The sequence below is a fragment of the Mus musculus genome, chromosome 10 (assembly GCF_000001635.26).
Source record: "Mus musculus strain C57BL/6J chromosome 10, GRCm38.p6 C57BL/6J".
Taxonomy (NCBI): domain Eukaryota; kingdom Metazoa; phylum Chordata; class Mammalia; order Rodentia; family Muridae; genus Mus; species Mus musculus.
Window position 1 is genome coordinate 73,385,875 of NC_000076.6, and position 15,102 is coordinate 73,400,976.

The window sequence follows — 15,102 nt, forward strand, 5'->3', positions numbered from 1 at the left end:
TTTTTCAAGACAGGGTTTCTCTGTATGGTCTTGGCTGTCCTGGAACTCACTCTGTAGACCAGGATGGCCTCGAACTCAGAAATCTGCCTGTCTCTGCTCCTAAGTGCTGGGATTAAAGGCGTGTGCCACCACTGCCCGGCTCATAATTTTTTTTTTTTAACATATTCACTTTATATCTGTTTCACCGGCCCTTTCCTGGTCATGCCCTCCCACAATCCTTCCCTCATCCCCTCCCCCTTCTCTTTTGAGTGGGTTGGAGCCTCCCTGGGTTTTTCCCCAATCCTGGCACTTCAAGTCTCTGTGAGGCTAGATGCTTCCTCTCCCACTGAGGCCAGAAAAGGTAGCCCAGCTAGTAAAACTTATCCCATGTATAGGCAACAGGTTTTGGGATAGCCCCTCTTCCAGTTGTTCAGGTCCAGTGTGAAGGTCAAGATGCACATCTGCTACATATGAACAGGGAGGCCTAGGTAGAGCCCATGTATGTTCTTTGGTTGGTGGTTCAGACTCTGAGAGCCCCAAGGTTCATTGATTCTGTTGGTCTTCTTATAAAGTTCCTATCCCGTTCAGGTCCACAATCCTACCTCCTATTCTTCTATAAGAGTTCCTAAGCTCCATCCAGTGTTTGGCTGTGGATGTCTGTATCCATCTCAGTCAGCTGCTGGGTGGAGCCTCTCAGACTATATGTTAGGCAACATCCTGTCTGCAAGCATATCAGTGTTATTAATAGTTTAAGGGATTGGTACTTGACCATAGAATGGGTCTCAAGTTGGGCTGGTTATTGGTTGGTCATTCCCTCAGTCTCTGATCCCGCCCCTGAGCCTACATTACTTGTAGATAGGATAAATTTTAGGTTGAAAGTTTTGTGGGTAGATTTTTAAAATCATGTCAACTTATTTAACTTTCTTTTATTGCTCCAATGTATGTTTTTGTGCTTGCAGCTATTTTACAAAAGTTGTTAAGGTTCTTTCCAAATTAACCAGTTTTTTTTAGAATAGACAAGTATTTGATTTATAAAAATAAATTTAACTTTTATAGTAGTTGCTTAGACTACTTTTACAATGATTAGAAAGCCAAGTGTATTCATGTTGGAGTAACTTTTCTTAGGGAGAATTGAAAAATTGTCTATACACCCCAGGTAGAACAACAATGACAGAGCAAAGTAAGGATTTCATGAATGTCCAGCTTTGTAAGTCAATCAATATATTAGGGTTACCTCCACAAAAGATAAATAAAGGGTTATTTACAGGCAAATGCTTACTCAAAGGCAGCTCTACCCCAAGAACTCCATAACAGTGTCCATTTATGGATGCTACAATACTGCAGCTCTTTCTTCTACTTATCAAAGGCTCAGTAGCTCAGAGATTCATCCCCTCAGCAGTCATCACTGCTTCTGTAACCTTGGGGAGGGAGGCAATTCGTGAGTTCTGTAGGTTTCAGGGATTTTCTGAAACTCATGAGTCATTGACTTCCTGAATCTTAAAGATCTTTCCTCAAAGATGGGTATTTTCAATTCTGAAGATAATGCTACACAACATATATTGAATTTAATATTAAGTATGCATTCTCACCTTGTCTGGCCCAGTGATGTGCTTTGTGGCATTCCCTGGAGAGGAAGGGCTATCATAACAGCAAGTAACAGGTCTGTGTCAGCCTGTCTGTCATGAACTCTGCCACCTCTATTGAATTAAAGTATCCTGTATTTAATAAATCACAGAAAATAGCTAAAATCATATGATAATACCAATTCTCTGCTAGGTTATTTTCTTAGCTATAGGTTATTGAGTGTCTGGAATATAATTACAGTAGGTTAATCAAAGATTTGAAGTTTAACTAGGTTAAATGTATGATTGGCTTAATTTTATAGTTTGAATCCACAGTATGCTTTTAGCAAGATTAGTCCATTGATAATAAAAGAGTATTTCTAGAATCTACAAAAAATATGTATTTCTATTTTTTTCTGAGAATGCTTTATAAATCTAGATATAACTATATTTTGACAGATAATCATGTACTTTAAAATTTGAAATATGAATGTCTGAGTATATGCATGTAGTCTAATTGAATTATATTAAAAAGGCTAGGCTTACTCCATGACATATTTCAAATTGATAGTTCAGAGACTAGGCCTAAGCCTCTGTTTCCAAGAACTGAGTAAGTTCAAGCACGTCCAGGTCTCAGAAGCTGCCCTGCCACCTGGCCTGAGTCAAGGACAATGGGACAGCAGCAGTTTCCTGACTTCCTCAGCAACAGTTTTCAGATTTCCCCTTTAATAGTTTCTAGTCCCCCAAGCCCAGCAATGGTTCTGGAATGTCCCTATAGGTGGTAGAGCCAAGATTAAGATAGAGGTCACCTACACCTCCAAGAATTTGTCTAATGTGCTTTAAATCAGGCCAGGGAGCTTACTTCAGGGTCCTCCATCTTGGAAGATGGTAGACCCCAGCATGTTGGACTTCTGCAGTATAAAATACTCTTTGTTTTTGCATACTAAGTCTGGGGTATCATTCTTTGGCGAATCATGGACTCTTAGAATATGTGTATGCATGTATATGTGTATGTATGTCAAAAGGCTATTGGTTACACAAACCATATATTTTCTCATTTCTATTAATCAGGGTATACACACACACACGTATGTGTGTGTGTGTATGTATGTATATATATATATATATATATATATATATATATATATATATATATATATGGTGGAAGAGAAAGGAAGAATATATGGAAGATTTTGAGGGAAGAAAGGAAAGAGGAAATGATGTAATTATAAACTCAAACAAATATTAAAATATTTAAATTTCAATAGGAACTTTTTAAATAGAAAAATAAAAGAAACTATGTAATCAGAACTCTGAAAAGTAAAACATGGGAAGAATATAGCAGAAACTTGACAGTAAATCAAAGATTTGTAGAGTCAGAAAGAGCTGTAGATTTGAAAGGCATGGTGGGCTTTTGGAGTCTTTCTAGCTAAAGAGGTGAGTCACATGATTCCTGTCAAGCAAGGGCAGCAACTGGATCTGTATACTAATGGCAGAGGTGGATGGCCATCCTCTTTGTTGCTGTTATCGAATTCTTTGTTTTATTTTATATGTATATGAGTATGTTGTGTATTTACATGTCTATGCCAAGTTCATATGTGATGCCTGAGACCAGAAAAGGATGCTAGATCTCAAGAAACTGAAGTTACAGATAGTTGTGAGCTGCTCTGTGTTTGTTGGGGATTGTCCCTAGGCCTCCTGCTAAAGCAGCTAGTGGTCTTAAATTCTGAGCAACTCTCTACTACATTGTGGTAGTGATCTTGTGTAATATAGTTCTATAGTGAATGAGAATGTTCTCTTGGAGAAAAATTACCAACAGGCAAATACTGTGAGCATTTTCTCTCCTCTGATTTAGTCCAAAATGTTGCCACTTTGATTCCTTTTGTAAGAATTCCTTGATTCATTGTATGTCTTTAACAAGTTTGGTAATTCAATTCTTAAGAAGCCACAAGATTTCTTTCTTTATTTCTTCCTTGACCAAGTTATTACTGAGTAGAGTATTGTTCAGTTTCCATATGCATATGGGCTTTCCATTGTTTTTATTGTTTTTGAAGAACAGCCTTAGTACATGGTGATCTGATACGATGCATGATATTATTTCAATCTGCTGTGTCTGTTGAAGCCTATTTTTTTGACCAATTATATGGTCAATTTTGGAGAAGGTACCGTGAGGTACTGAGAGGAACGTATATTCTTTTGTTTTAGGATGAAATGTTCTATAGGTATCAGTTAAATCCATTTGGTTCATAACTTCTGTTAGTTTCACTGTGTCTCTGTTTAGTTTCTGTTTCCATGATCTGGCCATATCTAAGAGTGGGGTGTTGAAGTCTCCCACTATTATTGTGTGCAGTGCAATGCATGCTTGGAGCTTTAGTAAAGTTTCCTTTATGAATGTGGGTGTCCTTGCATTTGGAGCATAGATGTTCAGAATTGAGAGTTCACCTTGGTAGATTTTTCCTTTGATGAGTATGAAGTATACCTTGGGGATCCATGCCATATACAGTCACCAAATGCAGACACTGTTGTGGATGCCATGAAGTGCTTGCTGACAGGAGCCTGATATAGCTGTCTCCTGAGAGACTCTGTCAGAGTCTGGCATATACAGAGGCAGACACTTGCAGCCAACCATTGAACTAATCATGGTGTCCCCAATGGAGGAATTAGAGAAAGGACTGAAGGAACTGAAGGGGTTTGCAACCTCATAGGAAGAACAACAATATATTCCAACAGAGCCTCAATAGTCTAAACCATCAACCAAGGAGTACACATGGAGTGACCCATGGCTACAACAGCATATGTAATAGAGGATGGCCTTGTTGAGCATCAATGGGAGAAGGGGCCCTTGATCCTGTGAAGGCTCAATGCCCCAGTTTAGGGGAATACAAGGGCAGGGAGGCAGGAGTGGGTGAGTGAGTTGGGGCATACCCTCATAGAAGTAGGAGGGGGGAGGTTGGGATAGGGGGTTCCCGGGGTAGGGGAGGAATCAGGAAAGGGGATAACATTTGAAATGTAAATAAATAAAATATCCAATTTTAAAAAGAAAAAAGCCGGGCGTGGTGGCGCACGCCTTTGATCCCAGCACTCGGGAGGCAGAGGCAGGTGGATCTCTGAGTTCGAGGCCAGCCTGATCTACAAAGTGAGTTCCAGGACAGCCAGGGCTATACAGAGAAACCCTGTCTCGAAAAAACAAATAATAATAATAATAATAATAATAATAATAATAATAACAATAAAAGAAAAGAAAAGAAAAAAGAAAAAGAAAAAAGAGCCACAGAATTTCATATAAGCATTTATAAATCCTTGAATTAATTTTGTTTACTGTTATAGCTTGAGAATATTCTATAACTTGAATACATTAAATGAATATTTGCAAAGAAATAGCTAAAAGAACACCCATCTCCAGTGAATATTTAATTTGTTGTTATTGGCTGGATTTTTTCTGAAAAGTATGAAATATGGCTGAGTATTCCTATGTGAAGACATGCCAACTCCTTTAGTTAGAGTTAAGCAGTTTTGTTGCTAGATTGATGTTTCTGTTCTCATCTGTATTATTTTGACTTTCATTTACTTGCTAAGATTAAAAAATAAGAGAAAATATATTGCTTCTAATGTAATCTGACTTACAAATGTGGAACATGTCCCAAAGTTCAAAATATGCAGGACAAATAATTAAATGCTTTGTAACTATATTTTAATTCAATATAAATATCCACGAAATTTTTCAGCAATGTGCAATAAGTGTTCCAAGTTTTGTAAAATACCACATTGCTGTGTAGTACAAAATTAAATATGATTGTATCTTTATTCTGGGAAAAATGTTTGTTTTGTCATGGAGGGAACAAAAGTAAAACCTGGAATATTTGGTATGGGAAGTGTACAATAAATTCTGAAGTTGAAGGCCAGTTAAGATACCTAACCTACAAGTATTTCATATAATAACAGATCTATATCAAGATTCTAATTCTGAGAGAGACCCACAAATAGAATGTTCACTCATGTGTTTTTCCCTTCCCAAGTTCTGGCATTTACAACAGAACACATTCTGTCTCTTCAAGCTCAACCCTCTGCACAGCAGTTAGAGAGGCAGAAATGTTGTCAGGGCTCCATTGACAGAGATTTTAGATTGATTGCTCCACAACTCTCCTCTTATACTCCACTGTTATCTACACTTGAGTCCTGAATCATGTTTCAAGAAGAAAATAGTTGATCATTCTGCCAAATAAATTAATCCATGACTTTCAAATTTAGAATCACATAAATTATCAGGACACATCAGAATATAGCCAGATTGTTTTGAAAACATCAAATGAATGACCTGTTAACCAGCTACTGAGAGAGTATTTGTTTCCCTCTGAAATGTCTTGAACCAAGCCTATACTGTCTACATTACTCTCAGTATCACAGTCTTCCATGCTCCTACCAGAACAGACTGCCAAGCTCTTCTTGTCTTAGTCAATGACTTTAAAGGGCAAATTTCCCAAGACATCTAAATTCCTTCAAGAAAATAAACAAAAACAAATAAAAACATGGCCATGCTCTTGCACAGCAACAATCTCTTTTTTCCAGGTAACAGCTTCCACATTCTGTTACTGTGATAAAATACCATGACCAAAAGCAAATCAAACTAGAGAGGATTTTTAGTTTATGGTTCCAGCGATAAAAATGGTTACATTTTTATCCACTTAGAAGAACAAGACCAAGAAAGAAGGAAGTGGAATGAGGCTGTAAATTCATAATGCCCACCTCTCTGTGATGTAGGAGTCTCTACCTCCTAAAGCTCCAGTAACTTCCCCATATAGTCCAAACAACTGGGGATCATATATTTAAAATACATGAGCCCATAGGAGATAATTCTCATTAAAACAGGGTGCTTGAATAGATTCCATCAACATCATGGAGAAGGGAGTAGAGGCATAGCCTAGTTGGTAGAGTGATGGGCTAACAAGCATGAGGTCTTGAGTTCAATTCCCAGCACCACATAAAACTGAGAATATCAGTGCATACATGTAATCTCAACTCAAAGGAAGCAAAGGTACATAGATAATAAGTTGAAAGTCATCTTCCTTAACTGTACAGCAAATTCAAGGCCAGCCTGGGCTATATGAAATCCTACCTCAAAACAAAAAAGCAAAACAGTTAAACAAACCCACAGACAGAATATAATTGCTTTATATCTTTTACATTTAGTCAGCATATTTCTCAATGTAGAGCGTTCAGTTCTGTTTCGTATATTGAAATTAATTTGACATAGCCAAATATTTCCTTTGTTCTGGCACACCAAGATGATCTTATTTGTTTAAAATTAGTCTTACTTGTAATACACATAAACTAGATCTATTATTAAACTGTAATTCAGAGTGACACACTCATAGAATAAAATTTTTATAAATATTTTAATACAATCCTTTTAACCTAAGTGAGTTATTTAGAAACAATCTTTTCATTTACATAATTTTAAGCTTGTATCATTGCTAATTTTTCTGTAATCCTTTATATTTTCATTATTATAGGTGCAAAGATGATACCAACAATGAATACATAGAATTCTATAGGCTCTGAGAAAACGAAACAGATAATTTATTTAGTTGATGGTACATATTGGATTAAGAAACAGGTGATCACAGAAGAAGTAATCTCTCACTAATCTCATAATTTTTAAAACATAAGGCAGAAAGGAAACCAATATATTTTAAAAGTATATATTAAAATTAACTATGATTTTGTGAAAGAAAATTTGATTCTCTGAGAGTGAGCAAAGGATTTAAAATATGAAACAGCATTTATATAATTTCATAAATATCTGATGTTTCAGCAAGAATGTAAAAATCAAAAATAACCTTATATTACATGCACTAAATATTTCAAGACTGGATTTTCACATTCGAATTACACATCAAGCTTTCATTTATGCTATTTCTCTTGTATCGCTATTTTTGTTTCATTAAAATAGCAAACGCTGACACCATTGCATACACTAGCAAGATTTTGCTGAAAGGACCCAGATATAGCTGTCTCTTGTGAGACTATGCTGGGCCTAGCAAACACATAAGTGGATGCTCACAGTCAGCTATTGGATGGATCACAGGGCCCCCAATGGAGGAGCTAGAGAAAGTAACCAAGAAGCTAAAGGGATCTGCAACCCTATAGGTGCAACAATATTATGAACTAACCAGTACCCCGGACCTCTTGACTTTAGCTGCATATGTATCAAAAGATGGCCTAGTCTGCCATCACTAGAAAGAGAGGCCCATTGGACATGCAAACTTTATATGCCCCAGTACAGGGGAACGCCAGGGCCAAAAAGTGGGAGTGGGTGGGTAGGGGAGTGGGGGAGAGGGTATGGGGGACATTTGGGATAGCATTGGAAATGTAAATGAGGAAAATACCTAATTAAAAAAGAATATATATATATATATATATATATATATATATATATATAATAGCAAAATGTTCCTCATTCTCTAAATTGACAAAACCCAATATTTGCATTCTTTTACTTTTTCATTTTAGGATGCTAAACGGCAAATATATTTCTAACTACACATACTGAATAATTCTCTTTGCATCTTGCTGTTTCTCTGGCATGTATTTGGTAATCTTCATTTTTCTCCATACCTCTGGAAATCTTCATACCTTCTTCATTTTGCAGAGTATTGTGTGTGCGTGTGCGTGTGCATGTGTGTGTGTGTGTGTGTGTGTGTGTGTGTGTGTGTGTGTGTATCATTATGCTCCTCTTCCCTCTTTGCTTCCTGTCTTTCATCTTTGAAAATGCCCCTGAAAGAATATACACGTGACATTGGTGTGCTGAGGTTTATATCCTTTTTCTGGGCTGAAGTGCTTGATGTTTTATTAATTGTAATTAAGTGGGGGAACTCTCTTACCATATTCTGAGGCCTCCATGCTATGGATTTACAGACTACCCCAAATTTGGCAATTCAAGTGTTTGTTCCTATTTCTCAGAGGGAACCTATCACATCTAACTTGACAAGCCCATGAACTAATTACTTAAAAGTTCCAGAATTAGAATAAATACAACACATGGCTTACTACTAGATTTTTCTTAAAGAAAAATAACGTTTTATTGCAAAATCCTGTATCATGTCAAATTCAAGTGAAATATAACTGAGAGGGCAGGGTTGGTCCTCTGACTTAGATATATTGTGAAGGGAAATTCCCACCCTGGTCTGGACACCAATATTTTACTTTATAAGTAATTTGATCTGTTATTCACCATTGACCATATGGGAGTTTGTAACGTTGTTCGTAAATTCAACAAGATTTCAGAAGTATTAACAGAAGGCTAAGTCATTTTTGTGTTTAAAAATATCCCCAATTATGCCTTCTGTCGGGAATAATGGGTAGTATTTTGGTAGTGTTCATCTAAGCAGTGGTCCTCAACCTTCCTAATGATGCACCCCTCTAATGCAGTTCCTCATGATGGGGTGATCCCCACCCACACACTTATTTTTGTTACTATTTCATAACTGTATTTTTGCTATTGTTACGAATCATAATGTAAATATTTTGGAGACACGGGAGTTTTGTCCAAGGAGTCACAACCCAGGGGCTGAGAGCCACTGAATTATGGATGTGGCTGATGAATATCATTCCACGTTCATAGCATTTTAAAATTCTCAAAGTACATTTATAAGACTTAAAGTTTATCCTTGAATGTGCTTCATCCCTACATGAATGGGGTATTTGTGTTCTGAGAAACACAGTGCCTTACCCAAGATTAGTTTGCAGGGGATGGAAATGTATCACCAACTGGTTCATGCTGGTTCATACTGAGGCTCTTGAGGCAGACATTTTGTTGGACCCTGAGGAGGCTGGAATAGGTCACCTTCAGTACCATTCTTTTTTTTTTTAAAGATATTTTCTTTATTTACATTTCAAATGTTATCCCTTTTCCAGGTTCCCTCCCCCACCAGAAATCCTCTATCCCTTCCCTCCTGCCCCCTGGTTCTATGAGGATGTTCCACTACCCACCTACCCACTCCTACCTCCTTGCCACGGCATTCCCCTACACTGGAGCACCGAGCCTTCACAGGACCAAGGACCTCTCCTCCCATTGATGCTGGACAAGGCCACCCTCTGCTACACATGCAGTACTTTAATTTTGCTCCTCTGTTCTCTTTGATAATGGAAAGATCTGTTCTGTGCCAGGAGCAACTCCAGTGCCCAGAGGCCCTAGTTGACTTCTGATCTTCTCTCTTGTATCAGGGTGGTATCCATCGCTTTGCCTTTCTCTGCCTGTGTCCCAGCAGATGTCCCTGCCTGGCAGGAATATATTTCCTCACTATCGCTGATGGTAGGCCCTCAGTTCCTATACTTTGCTTCAACCAAAAGGTTGCAATTGAAATCAAATGATGGAGAAAAGGAGAGCTAATTGTGTGATTGAGCAATAATCTAGGTATTCATCCATGCTGGCTCAGGCTGCGGCAATCTAACACAATGCCTCTGTACAGCCGTGCTCACTGAATGAGCCAAGGAGCCACTCAGGGTGGTGGTTGGAGTCAAAGCCAGTTTAATACTTCTCTATATTGTTTCTGCTGGTAGAAGTTTGCAGACATAATTTGTTTTTAAAATAACCCTGAAGCATCCCTCAATTTTTGCAATCTTTTACTTCAAAAAATACTAGTTTGTTACACATTTCAATTAAAATATAATTTTTATCATTTCCCTCTTCTCTTTCATCCATCCAGTTCCTCTCAAATATTTCACCTCAACTCCTCTCAAAGCCCCTACTCTTAAACCTTCTGCATTATTATGACTAAAATCTGTTGGTCCATTTTTGTTATTTGTATGTATGTGGTTTTCAGGATGACCAGGTTGTATTGAATAACCAGTGATAGTGTTCATTCCTGAGAGAGGCTACCTCTTCGTTAGCAGTCATCAGTTGCCTATAATCTCCACCTCCAGGTGTGTGACTCTATAAGATCCCCTTCCCTATTCATAAACCTCTTACAATTCAGAGTATTTGAAGGAAATAGTTGGATTCTTTTAGCATTCTATTGTCTTGTACGAATTAACATTAATGCTCTATAATCATAAATTAAGATACCAAAGAGCCTTACAAAAGAAAATAGAAAACACATATCTAGGGTTTTTCTTTTTATCATAGAGGACTACCCTGGTGAATTGTTAATGGCCCTTTTTGAATTAAAAAGAATCGTGGTATATAAATTTATGCCTAAAGTTGACCAGCAGAATATTTGAGAGCAAACAAGAACTTGACTTTTATTGATAAGGTTGATTAACCCATTCATTATAGGTAAAATTGGAGGAAATGCTCCTTTACTTATATGTCTGGGTGTTTGGGGGAAGCCAAAGTTTTAGGAAGTCAACCTGAAAACTTGGAAGGAAGATGGGAAAGATGTATTCTTCCACATTCCCCTCAAAATATACAACTGTATGTACATTTCCAGGACTGACTAGTACTAAATAACCAACATGAGGGCTCTTCTCTAAGGAAGACTATTTGTCCCACTCTCACAGTTCCTCATTTGCTTCTCGTTCTTTGTCTATGGTTAAGGGTACACAGGATTTTTCCTTCTTATGTTAACATATTTATTGTTGTACATGCAGAAAGCAGAACATGAGGTACCCACAGACAACTGATTTGTCTATAGTGCAACTCCTGGACCCCAGTCTTGAAGGTTATAACAGAAGATGAAGGAGAAATATAGTGAAAGCCAAAGAACCAGGAAGTTTACTTTGAGGTTTCATCTTCTAGAAATGTCAGAGATGCTATACCCATGGTATCCTCTCCACATGACCAATATTGTTCCAGTGCAGATGTCCACTACCTCTGTCTTTTACAGTCTTTTTCCCCTTCTTCTGAGTTCAGGAGAAATGGGGTGTGATATAAATGTCCCATTTAGAACTGGGCACTCCAGAATGTCTTTCTCTATATGTTGACTGGTTGTTGATCTCTAATTAATCTTACCTGCTGCAAAATGAGTCAAATCTGATAAGGACTAAGAACTGTAATAATTTATGGATTAAAAACTAAGATCTTGGGGAACAGATTTTACTATGTCTGTTTTGAAGAAAAATAGCATTTTTTAGGACCACTCCCAACCCCCCCAAAAATCTATGCACTAGCCAGCCACAGATTCTTGGCTATGATAACAGTGGCAGACATGGGTTTCATCTTGTGGAGTAATATTGCAGGATATTTGATCACATTGTGAACCCCAAGATGGTGAACTGGAAAACTTTGCTGTGGTGTGGCTCAGCCCTGGCACACACCTTTAATCCAAGAGCTAAATAAAGTCAACCATAGGCTAAGAAGCAGAGCAAGTAACCAGCTGACAGGGAGTGAACATAAGTAAACAGGAAGGAGGGACATTTAGTTGGAAGGTATTTAAGACAGTCTAGAGAAGGAGAAAAAGAACTTTTTTTTTTCTCCCTTTCTGGGATGTTGGTGGAATTGGAAGGTCAGCCTGGTGCTTTCTCTGCCTCTCTGAGCTAGCAGCCTTTCACCACACCATCCTGAGTCACCACTCCTGAGTCTTCATTGGATTTAATGGCTTTAATGGCCAGTCATTGTTGTAGCTTCCAAGGGTCATATCTGGAGAGACTTTGTCCTATATACATAGATTATACTAGCACTAAAAGAGCTAGCCAGTTGAGGTGAAACATTCACGTTAGGACCAACTAGAGAGTTCCATGATCTGTGACACAGGCATGAAGTTTATATACCACAAAGGTCTTACTGTCAAGTTCTGGATAGTAATGGGAAACAATGACCATAGCCTATTATAGGTTTAATGGGAAGTCAACTTTGAAACCACACTGACCATTGTCATACTGACACTGAAAACTCTATTTGGTAGCCTATGATCCCATGTTGTGGCTTAAGGAAACTTCAACCCCTGGTGTGTGTGTTTATGTGTAACTAGGTTTATTTGTGTGTGTATATACATGTGTGTATATGTATATGCATGTATGTATGTGTATGTATATATATGTGTGTGTTTATTTGTATGTATGTATACATATATGTGTGTATATTTATTTGTATGTGCATGTGCACATGTATATATATGTGTGTGTATGTATATATGTGTGTATATTTGTGCATGTATGTGTACATATATGTGCATGTGTATGCATACATGATGCATATTTGTGTGTATGTGTATGCATATGTGTATGTATATATGTGCATATATTTGTGTGTATATATATATGTATTGTATGCATATATGTATGCATATTTGTGTGTATGTATATGTATGTATATGTACATATAGGTGTATATGTGTGTATATTTATATGTGTATATATGTGTATATGTATTCATATGTGTGTACGTGTGTATGTGTATTTATGTATGTGTGCATGTGCATGTGCGTGTGTGTGTTTGTGTGTGTGTGTATGTGTGTGTCTCTATTTTATGAAGCTTCTACAATAGCAGATCTCCATATGACATTTTCAAAGATCTTCACTGAGTGAGTTATCCTTTCCCATACTCCTTCTTCTTCTTTGTTCCATGCCCATCTTATTTATCTCTTCCGTTTCTCTCATCTGCGTTTATGAGCTTTGCATTTTTTGATATGTGTATTTAAGTTGAGTATCCATTAAAGGCAGGAAGCTTATAAGGGACCATGTGGGAGATTACAAGGGAGGACAATAAAGAACAGCTGATAGAAATAGATGGACCTGGAGGGCATCATCCTGAGTGAAGTAACCCAATCACACAGGAACTTACACAATATGTACTCACTGATAAGTGAATATTAGCCCAGAAACTTAGGATACCCAAGATATAAGATACAATTTGCTAAACACATGAAACTCAAGAAGAAGGAAGACCAAAGTGTGGACACTTTGCCCCTTCTTAGAATTGGGAACAAAACACCCATGGAAGGAGTTACAGAGACAAAGTTTGGATGTGTGACGAAAGATGGACCATCTAGAGACTGCCATATCCAGGGATCCATCCCATAATCAGCTTCCAAACGCTGACACCATTGCATACACTAGCAAGATTTTGCTGAAAGGACCCAGATAGAGCTGTCTCTTGTGAGACTATGCTGGGGCCTAGCAAACACAGAAGTGGATGCTCACAGTCAGCTATTGGATGGATCACAGGGCCTCCAATGGAGGAACTAGAGAAAGTACCCAAGGAGCTAAAGGGATCTGCAACCTTATAGGTGGAACAACAATATGAACTAACCAGTACCCTTCTGGAACTCTTGACTCTAGCTGCATATGAATCAGAAGATGGCCTAGTTGGCCATCACTGGGAAGAGAGGCGCATTGGTCTTGCAAACTTTATATGCCCTAGTACAGGGGAATGACAGGGTCAAGAAGTGGGAGTGGGTGGTTGGGGGAGTGGGTGGGGGAGCGTGTGGGGGACTTTGGGGATAGCATTGGAAATGTAAACGAAATACCCAATTTAAAAAAAAAAGAGAGGGGCAAAGAAAGATAAACTGTACATGTTTAATAAAATAAATAATGTGAATCCTAAATAGAGGGGCACACTGTGTCTACAAACTGAAACATTTAGCATTATGACTAAGTTAATGTTCCACAATTAAATAAATCATTAACATAATTCTCATGAAAAACAAATGTATATGCAGGTTCAAATACATTTTCAGTAAATCTTAGACAGTCCCCTCCTAAAATTTATGTAAAATATCAACGAAAGCATGAGAGCTTGCAGAATTCTGAAGGACCATAAAATAGAAGGTGCCAGTCCACCTGGTTTCAAGGCTAATTGTCCAGTTACAATGATCGATACAGTAGTTTTGGCAGAAGAACAGGAGCTTGGATCAATGAAACAGAATTAAGGAACTCAAACATTCCCACGGAGTGTTACAAACTGCTTTTGAGAAAAGTGCCAGAGCAACTCAGTGTAGAAAAAGGGTCTGCCGTAAACTCATTCTGGATTTAAATGCACAAAAGTTTAACAGGATCATACACAGTCATCAAAAAATGAGAATTGATTATGGACTAAAATGTGTAAATGCAATAAAAACAAAACAGAAAAAAAAGAGTATCCTGGTTCTTATACATTACAGAGGTGAAGGACACATACACAGTTGGATCTGTGATTTATGTTAGGGGCTGGAATGATTGTTTAGCAGTCGAGAACATTGTGTGCTCTTCCAGAGGACTGGTTCTTAGTATACACCACCCAAATGGCAGCTTACAACTGAAACTCCAGTTCCATGGGATTTGGAGCCCTCTTCTGGACTCTAGGGACACTGCATGCACACTGTCACAGCTATATGCAGTTAAAACATCCATGCACAGAAAAATATATAATTAATTTTTAATGCAATGTTATTATAGAAAGGTTGATTGTTGGCTTCTAGATTAAAACATTTGCTGTGGGTGATGAAGAGATGGATCAACAGCTAAGAGACTGGTTGCTCTTTCCACCAGACACAGGTTCAATTCCCAGCACCGATATGGCAGCTTACAATTAGTGCTAACTCCACTTTCAAGGGCTGGGATCTTCTGCAATCTTCTGGCCTCCTTTGGCACTGCATGAATGTGACACCTATACATACAGTCAGGCAGAATTCATACACATGAATTA

The 15,102-nt window shown here is 37.9% G+C and overlaps 1 protein-coding gene across 14 annotated transcripts in view; it reads left to right on the forward strand.

Annotated features, from left to right (window-relative positions):
• Pcdh15 (protocadherin 15) overlaps positions 1-15,102 on the forward strand; it is a 1,553,555-nt gene that overhangs the window by 289,598 nt on the left and 1,248,855 nt on the right. The gene's annotated exons all lie outside the window — the stretch shown is intronic.